General features: G+C 33.4%; 1 protein-coding gene across 3 annotated transcripts in view; it reads right to left on the bottom strand.

The window, feature by feature from the left end:
• DCC (DCC netrin 1 receptor) overlaps nt 1–17457 on the bottom strand; it is a 1135716-nt gene that overhangs the window by 148059 nt on the left and 970200 nt on the right. The gene's annotated exons all lie outside the window — the stretch shown is intronic.

Here is a 17457-nt window from a genome sequence, read left to right on the forward strand (position 1 = left end):
TGTGCTGCATTTTTGCTTATGATTATAAATAGTAAGGTTAACACCTGATTAATGGCTGTTTTAACAAATGCTCAATAGTAGAACACTCACGTATTCCTGGTCTCATCCTTTACCCATCAACTATAATGATTTCTGAACTGATCCCTTCAAAAACCATTAAATCTGGTAATGGACTAACTGGGCTCCCATCCATGGTTTTAAGTATTAATGCTCACTCAGGAAATGAAAAGTTTGCTGCTTTTTCTTTATCCTTGAAAGTAGAATTCAGAGAGAGTGTGCTGAATATTTAACATAGGACAAAATCTCCAACAGTTTACAAAACACCATGGTGAGGGTGTGTGTGTGTGTGTGTGTGTGTGTGACTCATGCGTGTACTCATATGAGGAGAGCTGCATAAGTGTTCAAAGACTATGTTTAACATTTACAAATTGGAAAGTTATGATACAGTATATGTGGGAAAAGAGGTTGGTAATTGCAAAACCAAGAAAAATAGAGATGTCATGACCTTATTTGCATGTATATCACAAAGAGAGAGTAAAAGACAACTTGAACAAATATAAAAATATTCCCCCCCCAAATTATTTTTACTTATGTGGAAATGTTTCATTAAAGTTGGGATTTTTTAATTCTCCAAGTTACTTTGCATTTTGTAATATGGCAGATATAGTCAGTGTTTGCGATGGTGAATATGCTGTGTCAAGTCGACTGGCCACAAGGTGCTCAGATTAAACATCATTTCCAGATGTGTCTGTGTGTGAGTGAGTGTATTTTCACTTGAAATGTTGGACTGAGCAGAACACATTATTCTCTGCAATGTACGTGGGCATCATCCAATCCATTGCACGCCTGGACAGAACAAATGTAGAGGAAAGAGGAATTCATCCTCCTTCTTTTTCCTGCTTCACTAATTGAGATTTGACATTTTAGCTCCTCTTTTCCTACCATCAGACTAGGATTTACAGCACTGGCTGCCCTAACTCTCAGGCCTTTGAACTTGGGCTGAATTCTTTCACTAGCCTGCCAACCTTCCTGGGTCTCTAGCTTGTGTGCATGTATGAATGCATTTAGATGTGTGTATGTGCATGCCTTATATATAACATAAGTCTCCTATTGATTCCATTTCTCTAGAAAACCCTGACTAATACAGAGTTCTCCTTCTGACCATTCTCCACTTTTTCCTCAGTCAGAAAATCCATGAACATGTGCTGTGTCCAAGTTTTGGCAAAATAAAGATTACACTTCCCAGTCAAACATGAATCCATGTTCTCATGAGAAAATGGGGCTGATTTTTCTTTAAATATGAAGCAAGAAAAAGAAAAAAGAGGGACTTTATATAAAGATATATGTAAAGTGGTTTTATATACTTTACTTCTTTAATCTTCAAATAAGCTCAAGAAACCTGCATTTGTTTTTATTTGGCATGTGGAAATTGAGGCTTAGAAAAACTCTATTATAATATAATTTGTCAATGTTCTTCCAGATTATAAAAAAAGAGGCCAGATTCTAAATTAAGTCTTTGATTCTAAGCTTGCTGTTCCTCCTATTCAGTCATATTAGGCAATATTGCTTCTCTCTTTGGCACTTGATATATGTTGCTAGAATTACTGATTTACAGCATTAAACTCTAAACACACTAATGCTCCAATAACTCCATCTAATTAGCTGAATAGACCTATCCAAGTAATTTTATTTTGCTGTTATTATAATGTTAATGATCTTGAACAATTTATTTATTATGATTTTTGTACCTCTAAATGTATCTTGCTGATAATAACCAATTCTTGTCTGTTCATTGACTCTTTGGGAACCGAACAAGGCACTGGAGGCCCATACTTCCATATGAGGCAACTTATTTTTAGAGAAAACAAATTGTTTTACTTACAGCTTACTGTACATGCCATTATTATTCAATTCAATACATATTTTAAATAGAATACAAGTTATATATATTCTCTCCATATTACCCTAGAACTTCAGTTGGATCGGCTCCATTTGCTAAGTATTTTTCAAAGCTGTACTTGACTTTCACAAGATAGCTTGTGGAAGATACTTCACGTGATGTAATATGGTTGAGTGGTTAAGAAATGCTTTGAGTCAAGTAGTTTGAGTCCTAGTTCTGGCACTTATGTACTAAGAGATGTGGTGCAAGTCATTTAAGCCTTCTTTGACTCAGTTTAACTTTATCTAATTGGAGTTAACCCATCTGTAAGGTGGCATCAGTCAGAGCACCCTTCTCCTGGATTTATTTTGAGAATCGAGTGAAGCAGGGCAATAAAATATAATAGTAAGTGTTCAATAAATGCCTTTCTTTTCCATTATTATGGGCTGTACAAGCCTTCTATTATTTCTAAGGCACATATTAAAGGAGTTTCCTAAGGGTTTAAAATATAGCAGCATAAACAATATGTTTGTTTTATTGAATATTATTAGCATCAGTTACCCCCTTTGTTTTCTCCTCAAGGTCTATTAATATAGAGAGTTTATAGAAAATAAGAGTATCATCTTCGCATAAAAACCATTTTCAAATGTTTACAGGCATAAGCTATTCAGAAAAGAGAAGAAGAAAATCTTAAACCAAATTAGGTTCCTGAAGGCACATGAGACTTGTTTCAAAAATAACCTGGTCCTCTACCACACACGCGGACCAGTTTTCTCCTCCCACACTTGTTCTTGTAAAGGCCTGGAGTGCTTGTTATGCTCATTTGACAGATTGGGGAAACCAGGACACAAAGTCTAAGTAATCTGACCAAGAACAGACAAATCACTGTGTTGTATGCATCCATATTTTGGAACCTAAAAACACCTCCCACAGCCATTCAGACAAGGAAAGCACCAAGAAGGAAAATGGACTTTTTTCACCCCAGCATTGTCAAGGGAAGGAATTTCATATTACTTGTTATTAAAAATTTTTAAAAATATATTCCAGTTGGCAATACATGCGTCCATGCTTTTGGTTTTTGAGTGTCATCAAACACATATCCCACAGTTGTGGTCCCAATAATAGTCTCTAAAATTTCATAGCAAGTTCAAAGAATAAAAGATGGCATGGCACTAATATAAGAGATGTGAGAAAAACAGAAAGTAACAACTAAGAATGGAATTATTACTCAAACTGTGAGATAACATCATAGTAAAGGCCATCGATAGAATTGAGGTCAAGCATAAGAAGAGATTTATCACCTTTCTGCCCCATTCCTACAACCTCTCCATAAATAAATGTGGTTTGTCCAGTAATTTTATAGTGTTCTCCAATTTCTGTTCAGAAATGACGGACTGACGTGTAAAAATGGTGAATTAGATTACCACAAAGATAGATCATTTACTTTTAATCTGGTGGATATAATTCCTGGCTCTGACATTAGTTATTTAGGATAATTTGATTTCTTTGCTGTGAATATGCTCTGCTCTTAGCTAGGAAAAAAATAAAACAAAGAAAACCAAAACCCAAACAAAGTACAGTACAGTAGTCACTGCATTCCTCCCAAGTGTCTCCTTTGTCGCCTCCCAAGAAACAAAGGCCTTGCCATATCACAGAGAAGGTAGACAGGAACAAATGCAAGGTCTGTATTCAGTTTCCAGTATGCTTCCAGATACTAGCATAAGAGGTGTGGCTGACCAGCCAGAAGAACACAATTCCTTTGGATAACTGAGGTAATATTCCCTTGACTACAAAGAGAGAAACATCCATTTTATGCATCTCATGCCCCCACGAAGAATCTTCACACGTCATTTCCTGCCACTCAGTAACATTGCCTTTTGTGTTGAGTTCTTTCTTAACTTTTCATTATTATTACTATTTTTGTGTTGAGTTCTTTCTTAACTTTTCATTATTATTACTATTTGTTTTAATACTGACTATGCTGCTTTAGGAAATATATAGGGCATGATTCAGAAATTTTTTTTTTAAAAAAAGAGGAGGTTAAGAAAAAACAATGAAAATAGAGAATAACCTTTTTTTATTGTTCTCTTAGGGCTGCTGTAACAATTTATACAAACTTGGTGACTTAAGTTTAGAAATCTATTCTCTCACAATTCTGAGGGCTAGATGTCCAGAACACGACTGGAGAAGGAGCCTGCATGTAGGGCCACGTACACTGGCGGCACAAAGGAAAATCCTTCCTTGCCTTTTCCAGTTTCTCATGGCTTCCAACATTCTTCCTGGCCCCGCTGTCCTGGTCTCTGCTTCCGCCTTTACATAACCTTCTCTTCTCTTAGAGCCTCTCCTCTCTGTGTCTCTTATAAGGACATGTCCTTGAACTTAGGGCCCTCCTAATAATCCAGGAGAATCTTATCCAGAACTCCTTAACTTAATTACATCTGCAAAAACTCCTTTTCCAAAGAAGGTTGAAAATGCCTTTTTTTTTTTATTTTTTACAGGTTCTAGGGGTTAGGAGGTGGACATATTTTTGGTGGGGCTCCTATTCAAACCATTATACCTTATATAGAAGTACAGGTAAGAAATCAATAACTTCTAAAATTCTAAAATAACTTCTGCTAATTTTTAAGAAAGCTATGTTGACATTCACTTAAATGGTTCTAGAAAAAAATGATCCCTTGGCTCATAACATCATGATTTCTCAGGAATACTCTAGGCCACCAGCACACATATTTAATCCCTCCTAGTGAAAGAAGTGTTTTACACGAGTTGTTTATGGGGGTGAAAGCCTTGTAGTTCTGCTTTACATACTATTTACAAAAACTAACATACAATAGCACTGTGGAAATACAATGCAACTTGCTATGTTTTCTTTTAACGATTTGTTATTTCTGAACTGTATGGCCATTTTTTCTTCTTACTCTAAGGAAATAGTAAAATGCTTAGCTCTGGGAATAAGCCATTCTTACTAAATGAGTAGAATTTAAAAAAACATATTTCCAAGTATGATTAAAACGTTTTTCTAAAATTTGGGCTGTGTATAACCAATGGTGCCTCCAAAAAACAGTGTTAATTAAATAAAATATGAAAGTAATTTATATATTGGATATTTATCTGATTACTTGATTAACTGATTAATATGTTTCAGGATAGATATTGCTAGAAATAATATATATTTTTTCTATTACTATCCTTAATTTGTTAATTTATTGGTACCAGTCACATGACTATGACTATATGTCTTATCCTCCATGTTTGTCCAATGGAATACTGATCAATAAAACACATGCACCCACACCCACACATATAGAATACCTGAAAAACATAAGCATCTTTAGATGCATTATCTAATGAAAGGATTTGCCACTTTAAAAATATGGATTTCTTTAAACTCTTTAACTATATAAATCTTAATTATCTAAACCCTAACTATCTGCCCCATATCCTGCTCTCCCCCCTGCTATCACCCTCAAAACAATTAAGTATCCAGACACAGTCCTGAGAAAGGTAACAAGACTTATATCATCACTAGACACTAGGATACAGGGAGGAGGCCAGAATATAATGTGAGGATGGCAGGAAGTCAGGTGCCACTCCACTGTAATATTGAGTCAGAACTCTCCAAAGTAAGGGTGGCAGAAATTACACTCCAAATGTCTTCGTAAGCATGTCAAGTGTTCCACCTTGAGAACTCTGGACACTGAACAGAGAATTTTAAAGAGAATGACCAATGTGTAGGGGACACCTACCCAGCTAGCTAAAATTAATTCACTAGATCTATACCTCATTTTTTTGTTTTTTGTGTTTTTTTTGGCTTTGTAGCCTTGTACATACTGCATTGTATCTTCCCCCATGAGAATGAATCCTATCTATCCTTTAAATCAAAATTCTCAAGCCAGTATTTCTACCAGAACTCTTCTAACATCACCTTATCTCAGTAAGCTTCCAACCTACCAATAAAATTATGGCTATCATAGAAACCTTTGACCTCACTAATTCTTTTTAAGAAATTCTGTTCTGCTTATCATACAAGACTTCGGAAACCTAGAATATTTCAGAGTATATGCCTTATACTTCTTAGTAATCTTCACTATCCTCAACATGGTGTCTTAATGCTTAAAAGTCACTCAATTAATAATCATATGCAATAACTTTGGTAACAAATGATAAATTATTTGGTCTTTTAACATACTATCTACCACAAGAGAGATTTTTTTTTTCTATTTAAAAAACTGCCTGCACTATGGAAAATTCATCCATTTAGTGTTTTGATTAATGTGAACTAAATGATCAACATTTAAAATGAAAAAAGAAAATGAAATTATAATTTATATAATATGCATTGTTATACTGAATTCATCTACATAAAATAAAAGCACTGAAACCTACCACGATGAATTTCAAAGAGATTATGAAGTGCCAAGAAAATAGGAAGATATATTGTCCTTTAGATTCATTAGAGTCATGTTCCATTCACAAATTTAAAATATAGGTATCAGGTGAATAGTATTGACAGGGAGAAGTAATACACAGCAAAATAAGAGGCATATACAACTAAACCTGAGATAAACAATAGGCATTCACATGTTTCTATAGAAATTTCATCTTAGATCTCATTCATTAAAACTGTCAGAATAACATTGTATTATAGAATTACTAATATTAATTTGAAAATAAGGAGACATTTTCTGTGTAAATAACAAAAGCACATAATAAGAATAACTACCAGCTAAATTAACGTCCTTCGGAAGTAGTTTATATGGCATACGATGTATGAATTTCAATGATCTATTCTGATCTTCCCGTCTGAAATACAGCTGGAGTTATGTTCACTATTGCTTCACTGTACATAAATGCTCTAAATAAACTAATTGGAAATAAAAAAGGGGTTAAATCTATTCCCCTTTTTATTTTATTTATCATTAAATGACTTATTTCAAAGGCTTTAAAGGCTTTTTGGGCTTTGGGTCAAAAATCATTTTCCACAATTCTCACACTTTGCTTCAAAAAATAAAAAACTGAATTTTGTTAACTAACACCTATAATGTACTTCATTTCAAAATAATAAAATGTTCTCTACAGGGTGCTTACTCATTTTTTATTCATGTATGTCAACTATTCTTGAAGCTGCTATAGTGCATTGATTTTTCTGATTTAAAATGTTTGCATGTCATAAACTCAAAACTTCTATATTCCATGCATGAAAGAATTTTTTTTTTTTTGATGGGGGGAATGATGCTGAGGTTAACATTATAATTTACATTGTATTTGCTGAACTCAGAATGCACTCTGGGAGTTATAAAGGTTCATTTCTCCACAGGCCTGGAGTCCCATTTCTAAGAGCACTCAAGTTAAATTTATTCTCTAAAAATACAGTATGACAGTTAGAATTCATTCTTGATTAGATTTGTGACAGAAATCAGGAAACAGATATGATGCAATTTGGCATTTTTGAAAAACCAAAAATTTTGCATACTGAAATTATAAAATGACTGTTTAATTATTTATTAGAGGACTTTCACTTCTGATCAAAAGAAGTTAATATAAACTAAATTTACCTTCCCACTTAGATCAACACAAAACAACACAAAAACAAAAGAAACAATGAAACAAAGTATATAAAAAATAACAATTTTCAGATATTTGGCATCAAGCAGATCAGGTCAGCGATCTCTGAGAAAAGAAAGACAAAATGAGTCCATTGATTTCCCCAGCTTATTGCCTTAAGAAAGTTTCCAAGGTAAGAAAGAGAAAGGGGAAAGCTAGAAGGAGGCCAGTTGTCTCCTTGAATTAAGGATATGGAATTAGAAACCCGAGATGACCTAAGCAATTGGAATTTGTAAGGAAGAGAAAAGAGAAATACATGGAAGAGGCATTTTGGAGGTCTAGTGAGTGTCTCTCTTGAGTCTTCATTGCAATACTTATCAGTGCATGCTTATGAGAAAATTTCCCAGGGGTAGAGTAAAAACTACCCAACAGAAGCAAAGAAAAAATCTCTGGTGTTCACTCAAAGCCAGGAAACAGTGGGGCTCCACAAGTCAGATGGACAAACACACAGTTGATGGGATATGGGGTATAGTATTCAGAAGTATTATCTCAGAATCAAAGCAAATTGACTGATGCTGTTAGATGGTATAAGGTCTTTGGTATCATGTAATAAGTTAAAAGCCAGCTTCAAAAGGGTTTAAGTTTTTCCAAGTAACTGCATCCTAGAACAAAATTCAAGAATATTTTTTAAAACACAAAAGTCTCCAGTATCCCACAAGAAAAATACAATTTGTAAGAAACACATAAAAATAACCAAACATGCAAAAAGCAGGTAAATAAAATCCATAATGAGGAAAGAAAATAGTCAATAGAAGTAGACCCAGAAATGGCTTTAGATGAGGATATTAAAAGAGTTATTCAAACTATATTCCATATGTTCAAGAACAAAAAGGGAAGACTGAGAAGGTTAATGTTGAATATATAGAAAAGACCCCATCCAACATCTAGAGATGAACACTACCATGGGTAACATGAAAAAATACACTGCATAAGATTAGGATCAGATCAGGCCATATCAGGGGAAAACAAATTAGTGGCTTTAAGGATAGGAACTATCCAAGATGAAACAGACAAAGAAAGACTAGAAAAAAATAAACAAAAAATCAGTGAGTTGTGGTACAACCTAAAGCATCATTACATATGTGTAACTAGAGTCTCTGACTGAGACGCATGAAGGTAGGCAAAAGAAAAATTATTGAAAAAATAATAGCCAAAATTTTTCCAAATTTAATGAAACCAATCATTCCACAGATCCCAGAATCTCAGTACACCCTAAGAAAAAATACAAAGAAAACTATGTAAAGACATAATAATAAAATTGTGTAAAATTGTGACAAAGGAAAAAAAAAACCTTCAGAGAAAAAAGTCACATTGTGTACAGAGGTATAAAGATAAGAATGATTGCAGTAGTCTTGTTAAAAATGAGGCAGTATAGGAGATGGTGAATGAATATCATTAAACATAGGGAAAATAATTATTTACTTAGAATCCCTTCTCCAGTTCAAACGTATTTAAAAAACAAAGAGAAAATGAAATCTTTCCAGATGCACAAAGATTTAAAAAAAAATAGCACCAGCATAATTCCATTATAAGAAATACTAAAGAAGTCATTCAGGAACAAGGAAAAATAATATCAGTTGAACATATGGGTTAACACAAAGTAATAAATAACACTAAAACAGTAACTGAGTAGTTATGATATAAAATACATCATTTTGTTCTTATTTTTAAGCTTTAAAGTATATTTTATTATATAAAAACAATGTTTTGTGAAATGATATAATATTTTTGTAAGGTCAATAGCAATAAATTAAAGATACACACCTTAAATTCTAAAGCAACCATTAAGGAGACAAAAGAGTTATAGCTAACTCATCCACAAAGGATGTAAGATAAATTATTAAAAATACTCAATCTCAAAAAAAGGGAGAAAGAAAAATGCAAAGATCAGATGGGTCAATCAAGCAACAAATGAAATACAAGCAGCAGGATAATGGTATAAATCCAAACATATCAATACTCTCATTAAATATAAATGACCTAAATACTTCAATTAAAAGTCAGAGATTGTCATATTAGATAAAAAGGTAAGATCCAACTATATGCAGCCTACAATAAAAAATTTTAAATATAAAGGCACAAAAAGTTTGAAAGAAAAATAATGGAAAAATATATATCATGCTAACACACAAAAAATATTAGGCTGGAAGAGTTATATGAATATCAGACACAAAATAGTTTTCAGACCAAAGAATATTACTGCTGATAAAGAAAATAGTTCATAAATGATGAATTTATTAATTTATCAAGAGAACAAAATAATCATCAAAAATTTTGCAACTAGTAACAGAGCTTCAAATCACATGAGGACAAAAACTGATAGAAGAGGATAAATATTAATCTACAAGTATAACTGCTTAATAAAGCAAAATGTCCAGACATCTGGTTTTCTCTCTTTTCTCTTTATATCAGCTCTGACCCTAGCTCACAGAATAACAATTCACAGACCTCTAAGGGTAAGTTCTCAGATTCATACCTGGAGTATGACTTGCTTTTTGATCAGAAGTTTTAGGACTGTCTCCCTAGATTGTATTATTCTGCTGTTGAATTAAAGGGATTTAATTTTATCAGAACACCTTGTTTTTCCCTATAGAAATAAAACTTCCCTGTAGTCATGTGTTCTAGTGCAAGCCCTAATCAGGCTGGGATTGGGTCCTACCCGCTTCTCTCCATACGAAAGAGCCAGGTCTTTGCTTTATGGTAATATGTATCTGAGTGTATTAATATAACATTTAACTTTTTTCATTTGAAAGTTAACTTTGGGGGCACCTGGGTGGCTCAGTGGGTTAAAGCCTCTGTTTTCAGCTCAGGTCGTGATTCCAGGGTCCTAGGGTTGAGCCCTGCATTGGGCTCTCTGCTCAGCAGGGAGCCTGCTTCCACCTCCTCTCTCTCCCGACCTCTCTGCCTATTTGTGGTCTCTGCCTCTCAAATAAATAAATTTTAAAAAATCTTTAAAAATTAGCTGACTTTTCTTACTTCAGTTTTCTTGCTATCTTCCCTCACTTTAAAACTGGGATGATATCTGACACTAAGATCATGGAGGGGTGAAGAAATAAATTTGTATTTATAAAGGACTTGGAAGAAATGGATTAAGCAGCCATTCATTATGACTAAATGACATGGAAAATTAAGAAGAAATCTAGATTGTTCTGATATAAGTAAAGTATTTTCTAGAAAAATATAGAAATTGGGGAAAATTTTTTTAAAATTTTATTTGTTTATTTGACAGAGAGAGATCACAGGTAGGCAGAGAGGCAGGCAGAGAGAGAGAGAGAGGAGGAAGCAGGCTCCCTGCTGAGCAGAGAGCCTGATATGGGGCTCAACCCCAGGACTCTGAGATCGTGACCTTAGCTGAAGGCAGAGGCTTAACCCACTGAGCCACCCAGGTGCCCCTGGGGTAAAAATTTTTAAAAAGATTTATTTATTTACTTGGGAGAGAGAGAGAAAACAGGGAGAAGAGAGGTAGAGGGAAAGGCGGACAGAGTTCCAGACAGACTCCACACTGACTGCAGAGCCCCAATGCCGGGCTTAATCTCAAGACCCTGAGATCACCACCTGAGCCCAAACCAAGAGTCAGATGCCCAACCATCTGCACCACCCAGGTGCCATTGATGGGAGAAAAAATTTTAATCAAATATTGAATTTAATGTTGGTAGAATAAATGACCTACATGTCCTTTATATTACCAATTTGATTTTACAAATAATAACTCAGGTTGTAAAACACAAGGTAAAATGTGGAAGAGTTATATAAAAAGGAAAATAAAGAGGGGAGATTGGAGATTTTTAATGATATATACATATCCATATAATTATATCCATGTAAATATATATCCATATATATAGATTAATTCCACAAGAATACATATATTTATTCCAATGAGATCCTTTCTGCTCTATTTCAATAATAGTATTCATCTTTCATGATAGATTCTTCTAAATAGCCTTAGAAAATTTACCAGGTATAAGACAATGCATCTGCTTTGGACCTCAGGGGTGCTCGCTTCAGCAGCACATCTGCTTTGGACCTCAGGGAGTAGAAGTGAGAAAAGAGTTACAAATAGAATGATATGTAATATTAATGAATCACCCTAAGTCTGCCCTTAAAGATTACTAGAAAATGCCTATAGGTTTAGACGACACTAACCTCAGGGAAAAAAATCATAAAAGATAAAATCTATTCTTCCTGATATATTCGAAGTAATGATCTCATGGAATGAACTTTTCTCTTCCCCTCTCACTCCTCTCCGAGCAACTAGTGCTCATGTTGAATGAATCTAACTCTCCCACTCAAGATTTTTTTTTTTCCACTCAAGATTTTTAAATCAGCATTCTATTACAGCTGAAAACAGGAGTTTACATTTTTGTCTTTCACACTGAATTGAATGTCACTGTGTTTTTTAGATTTGTGATTCATATTAATTTCATTAAACAAATGTTTTATATAATGTTATGCAGTTGGTGAATTATTGAAATTGAAAACCCTGGAATCCCTATTTTCTAAGTTGTATTTTATATAGTCTACTTTTAGGTATAGGGGATAAATCAGAACAATATAAACTTCAAAGTTTATAAAAATACATAACTGAAAGCTTTATGGAACTGGACTTTTTTATATTTGCTAAACCACTGAAATACCAAATAGTTATAGAACAATGCCCTATTCACATTTCTATAATGTTTCTTTCTGAAGAATTGTAAATGGCATTACTTTTATTATCTAAGTGGAATATCATAGAAAGTTTGTAAGGTTGCATACTATCCTGCTTCACAAATGAGAAAACTGAGACTTTGAGAGTCAAACAGTGTGGATGTAAAGCCTACCGTGAGATGACATAATTCCTTGTTAAAGACGGAACTTAAACCTACATTTGATACTACCGGATGCTGAACAAGTTTAGTCACAAATGAAACACCCATTTTCTTCCCTCCTTCCTCCTTCCCTTGCTCACATTCCCCCCCCACCACCACTTTTCTTTCTTTTTTTCTTTCCTTCTTTCCACATGAGTGGTGGTGGAAGATTTTAACCAGTTCTCCTTAAGATATGAGATAGTTTCAGATGGGCTGATTAGATGAAAAGAACAAAATTCCTTGTGGGAATATCTCAGTTGGAAAAACAACGACTGCGTCTGGGCATTTAAACATAATCCCTTTTGTTCTCTGAGCTCAGGAGTTCATAAGAGTAAATGAAAAAGAGATTGGAGAAACAGAAAACAAAAGTAAAATGATAGACCTAACTCCAACCATTTATGTATGTACATTAACATTAAATTGTACATTAAATTCTAATGGCCTAAAACCTCAATTAAAAGGGAGAATTTTTCAGGGGGCATAAAATGACAAGACTCAACTATAAACTGTCTACAGGGTACAGAAAAACTTTAAATATAAAGACATAGGCTGGGGCACCTGGATAGCACTGTCAGTTAAGTGTTCAGCTCTTGGTTTCGGTTCAGGTTGTGATCTCAGGGTCCTGAGATCCAGCTCCTAGTAGAGTCCCAAGTTCGTTTTTGTACTCACCAGGGAGTCTGCTTGAGATTCTCTCTCTCCCGCTCCCCTCAACCTCTCTCTCTCAAATAAATAAATAAATCTTTTTAAATGAAGATATAGGCTGAAACTAACAGGTGGAGAAAGGCAGATCATGTAAACAGTAAGTGTAAGAAGGCTAGAAGTATATATTTTTAAGCTATATTAATAACAGATATAATCATCTTGAAGACCACTAGTATTACCAGAAATAGAGAGAGGCCTCTGTAATGCTAAATGAGGTGATTTATTAAGAAGACATAACAATTATAAATGTGTATCAGCTTAATAACAGACTCCCAAAATAAATAGAAGCAAACAAACTGACAGAATTAAAGGGAGACATCAAAGACCTTGGTCTAATGGATATTTACAGAACTCTGTATCTAACTGCAGACTATACATGATTTTTAAGTTCATGTAGTCATCCAACAAAATGAGCATAGGTCACCATAAATTTAAAGATGTTGAAGTCAGAATATTTTCCATTTATGATAAAATAAAATTTAAAATCAACAATAACAAGATGAAAAACAAAATTTGAAAAGTAAGCAACACACCTAATAACTCATGGGGAAAAAAGAAATTAAGGAAAATTAGAAAATATTGTGAATTAAATGATAATGAATAGACAACATATCAAAATCTGTGGGAGACAAGGGAAGGGGTGCTTAGAAAACACAAATAGCTTTAAAAACCTACAACATGAAGTTCTACCTTAAGAAATTAAAAACAGGGAGCAAGTGTGACTAACAGAAGCATAAGAAAGAAAAGAGTCAAGGTAAAAGCAGATTTGAAAGAAATAAAATCGAGACAGATAGTAGAGATAATCAGTACTGTTAAAACTTCAAAGATCAACAAAATTAGTAAACCCCTACCCAGGCTGATCACAAAAAAGAGAGGATGTAGATGATCAATATCAGAAATGAAATAGCAGTTATCACCACAGATAAAAAGAGACCATTGTGAATGAACAATTCTATGCCAATAAATGTGACAAAATGAAGTATATAAATGTCATGAAAATTGTAACTTACTAAAATCAATATAAGAAAAAATAAAAAATACAAAAAAGATGTATATATGTTAAAGAAGTTAAATTGATTATCAAAAGCCTTCCTAAAAAGGAAATTGCAGATCCAGATGGTTTTGTTAATGAATTCTATCAACTATTCTAGGAATAAATAATATAAATTTTGCACACACTTTTTCAGTGACAGAAGAACAAACTGCCCAACTGATTTTATGAGACCGGAATTAATTTAATTAAAAAATTGGATAAAGTCATAACATGAAAGAAAGCTGTAGACAAATACACCTCATGAATAAAGATATAAAAAAATCATTAATAAATATTAACAAATCAAATCCAACAATACAAGAAAAGGGTAGTACATTGTGACCATGTAGGATCTATATGAGAAATTCAAAATTAGCTACCCTTCAAAAATCAATCAATATAATTCACTATATTAAAAATACTAGTAAGGAGGAAAGGAGAAAATTATTTCACAAAAATTCAACAGATACTCATGATAAAAATTCCCAGGAAATCTAGAAAAAGTAGAAAACTTCCTCAATCTGATAAGAGACACATGAAGAACCTGTACCTAATATCCTATTTCATGCCTCTCCTAAGATCAGGAACAAGGCAAAAATGCCTGCTTCCCACTTCTTTTCAATATTTTACTAGAGTTCTTAACCAAGAGAGGGCAAGAGAAAGAAATAAAAAGTAGGAGATCAGAAATTAACTGTAAAACTGTTCCTGTTTACATATGGTTGTTTGTTTACATGGAAATTCTTAGAGCATTCTACTAGTATCACAAATAGGTAAATTTAACAGGTCTAGCATACAAGATTAATGTTTAAAAATAATTGTATTCTACACTAGCAGCAACAGCTGAAATAACCCCATTTAAAGTAGTTCACACACACACACACACACATTATAAAAAGGGACTAAATTTAATAAACACACACACACATATTAACTAAATCTAACAAAAACATTCAAGACTTCCTATATTGAATATTATAAAACATTACAGAGAGATATTAAAGAAGAAATGTGAAAAACAGAGCTTATCGTGTATCAATTATCCATGATAAAGTTCTTAAAAACTCAACAAATTGTACACTTTAAACATGTACAGTTTATACACATACAAATACCTCCATAAAGATGTAGAAATAGATAAATAAATAAATAGATAAATAGATTGGTAGATATATTGTGAGTTTTTAAAAGAAGAACTTGGTTTCAGATTAATTTTGCCAACATCTCCAGAATTCAGATCTTGTTGATCTATGCTATGTGTATACATCAAAGCTGGCACCTATGGCTTTTAACCCAAGAGGCGTATGATGTTAAAAAATTAATTGCAAACATTGCTATATTGGTACTATATGGTACAAACAATAGTATAATTCATTGGTTAATGAATCTCTAGATCTGCACATGGTAAGCTTTGTTTTGTAGTCCTGAAGAAGGTCACAGTGCTTGGTATCTAAATATTCAATTATTATGCGTGATAAACAAAATGCTACTTGAAAGTTCTGGTCTGTCATCAAAGAGAACAGGAAGTTTATTGGTCAATTATAAAACAGATAGCTTTAAAAAAAAAAACCAGATAGCTTTTTTATAGTCTAAAATACAACCATGACAGTTGAAGTTATAGCTGATGTTACGCTTTAACAGATTATAGCTTTCCTTAATTCATTTTTAATTGTATAACTGTTATAGAGTCCTGAAAATATATATTCCCTGACTTAGCTGAAGTTTGTTAGACATATCTTATAAGTTCTAACTTTTAAAAAGATAAAGGATTCACTCAAGCTCACATAGAAACTTTGCAAAGAAAGCACCAATTGTTTCACTTATTCTATTAAACATTAAAGTAAGCATACCAGTTTCACAGTATCTTTTTGAAAGCTATTTAAAATATAATTTTTAAAGCCTTATAGAAATACAAAATTGTCTAGACATTTTATATATTTCTACATGCATATATAAAACTGTTCCTATTTAATATATATTAAGATATGTTTAAGATACACCTTGGGTAAATGGCAAACACTTTTGAAAAAATAAGTTTCTTTGTGTAACTGTGCAGATACTTGAACAATAATAATAAAACACTATTATATTTCAATATTTTATGTTAAGGCATGGGACTATTTTAGAAGAGTATGAGCTGGTAGAACTTAAATTCATGTGTATATATACATATGGGTGTATGCGTGTGTGTATGCAAATGTATGTGTGTAACTCTCTTTCCAGATAAGTTTTAAAGTGTAATACATACATGATCTATCACAGAGATAGGTTCATATCCATTTTGCTTGTAACAGTCTTCCTAGCTCTTTAAAATATATCTTACAAAGGAAAATCTCTTGTTTTCTTGTTAAGATTTTGGAGAGATTTGCCAGTGTTAATCTTCCAAAAGCCTCAACTTTACAAGCGTTGGAGATTTCTGGAAAGAACCGCTTGTAGTAAAGAACATCTTTACTGAAAGGCCCTGGTGAAGCATTGCGGTTTTCTTTCATGACTTCATTATGCGTTTGTACCACACTCTCCTTGCAGGGAAGCCTGGCCACGCGGACCTCCCTCTGCTGGGTGATGATGAGATCAACTGTCAGAGATGATGCCCGCTGAATAATGGCTACATAACAGTCCCCTGACATCGGTTTGATGGCCATAAAACACGTTATGTGATTGCCTTAACATTCAAACTCAGGGACTGACTGAGAGAATATTATTTCTAAATGCCAAGCTAACTAGAATTGTGGAGATTTTCAGTAGGCACTTCTTTTATTAGAGTTTGAGGCAATTACAGAGAGAATGGGTCAGTGCAATTTTCCTCCTGCACTGGGAAAAATCTTTTCTTGCTACTGCACGAAAAGGTATTCAAATTCAAATCAAGTTTCTCATCAAAATGTTCTGTTTTTGAGAGACATTACAAATAAGTAGCGCCCCTCCCTCCAACTCCCACCAATCAGGTTGTATTCCCAGCAAGGTCAGCATACTTCATTCCAAATAATACCATGTTAAATCAACAGGGAGGATCAACCTGCTTTGTGCTTTATGAGAATTTAACTTCTTGACACCCTATATATATGACATATGTTTCTTTCTCTCTTAATGACATAATCTCTTAGGATATTATGGAAAATCAGATATAAAATGGATATGAACCCTTTTACTACATGTTAGCCCTCTTTGAATAAACAAGTTTTCAATGAATTCAGAAACGTCATAATTCAAGTATTTGTTAAAATGACATTGAGTATAACAGGCCTTGGAATGTAGGCAGAGAGCAGTCTGAAAACTAAGTTTAGAGGCTTGATTGAAAATTCCTTGTTTCACCTTTTGTTTTATAATCATAATGGCATAGCCAAGAAACTTAACCTATAAATATAAGAGAAAAGAAGGCAAGGTGACTAGATAAT

This window comes from Mustela nivalis (assembly GCF_964662115.1).
Source record: "Mustela nivalis genome assembly, chromosome: 14".
Classification (NCBI taxonomy): Eukaryota; Metazoa; Chordata; class Mammalia; order Carnivora; family Mustelidae; genus Mustela; species Mustela nivalis.